Source organism: Triticum dicoccoides, chromosome 2B, assembly GCF_002162155.2.
Source record: "Triticum dicoccoides isolate Atlit2015 ecotype Zavitan chromosome 2B, WEW_v2.0, whole genome shotgun sequence".
Taxonomy (NCBI): domain Eukaryota; kingdom Viridiplantae; phylum Streptophyta; class Magnoliopsida; order Poales; family Poaceae; genus Triticum; species Triticum dicoccoides.
In genome coordinates this window covers 3,801,865-3,803,389 of record NC_041383.1, presented here as the reverse complement: position 1 = coordinate 3,803,389, position 1,525 = coordinate 3,801,865, and positions in this window count along the sequence as shown.

Sequence of the window (1,525 nt, the reverse complement as noted above, 5' to 3'; positions counted from 1 at the left end):
GGGAGGCTTTTCTGCATGTTCACCTAAGGGAATGTTCCGGATGGTGGTTTGACTGCACGCGGCTGCGTTTTTGTTTCGCGGCTGCGCATGGTGTTGTATAGTTGCAACACAAGAGGGTGTATTTTAGGGCTGCCTCTAGTTAGGACCACAAAAATATAGAGATTGGGAAGCTGTTGGAGTACCGTTTTTATGTCAAAATGTCGTAAAGAGCATTTTCTTTGCGCCTCTACTATATTTTAAATCACGTATTGGAGATGCTTTATGTGTGTTCATTTTCTCCATAGGTGTCGCCGCCTCCTTCAAATACTTGCCCCTAAGTGTATGCATATGAGGGCAAATATTGGTGGTGCACGAGTCAGGTGAAGGTGCGACCTGGTGCAGCTTAAGCCATTTGCGAGCGGGTGCATGGGACGGGTCGTTGACACTTAGGCTGGTCTGGCTCAGCCATTCGACCGGTTTGGGTGCAGAGAAAAGGATGGAAAGAGGGAAACTTTGACATGGCGTAACCATGACGGGGCTTTTGTTCACCCTCGATTTAGCAGATTTTGTCTCCTACAAAACTATTGGTGCAGGAATTCAAAAGTTTTAGTTTTCTCTAAGATGAAGCCGTTGTGCAGGTAATATGGTACTGGTTCCTATTTTGCATGTCTGTCGTGGTTGTGGTTGTGGAAATTACTTCATCTATCGTTTACTAGAGAATTTTCTGGGTCTTGTAATTCGTTTGGTAACCGTTCTTTTGTTTGGTTTATCAGCCTAATGCAATGTGCCAGTTTCTCAGCATAGGCCGAGTAGGTGGGTTTCTTTTCGTTTGGACGTGTGGTGCTTATGAGATCGCAAACTGGCTACAAAGAAAAGGACATGTACGCGGTGTAATTTGTGCACTGCTTCTCTTGCCACATGTTTTATTGTTATCTTTATATATATGATTGATACTTTGTCAAAGATAACATCGTCTAGATTGCATCCACTTTTCATAGCAGCCGCACCAGCTGGAACAGTATAAGGCACATACCATCGTGAGTGTGACAATCAGGCCTATCTTTATGTAGTTGTGACCACTCAACGCATGCATGCGTCCACGTTTCTCACCGTCAAGTAGCAGCCGGAGGAATCCGGTATATGATCTTGTGCGTACTGGGAATTCGGTGCGACGTCCACTAGATCGACTTTAAGATCTGCTCTTCACTGGGAATGTTAGCAGCCGGTTGAATCATTTTTAGTATACATGCCATGACGTCTTTATGTTCTGCCCCACTAGTTCAAGATCCATGCATGCATTCATACTCTATTTTTAGCAGCCGATAGGAGTCACCTTCAACTACAATGTATTGTTAGAGGGTAATATATATGGACGAAAACGTCACAGGACAGTCGGACATCAACAAATTACCATTAGATTAGATAGACACGTCTCACCTCCCTGCGTGCCCGCACACTTTGTACCATGCTAATTAATTGTATGTGAGTAATTTAATGTGTTGCTACCTTGGAAATGTAGTTGCATTCAGACACAAGAGGAACATAA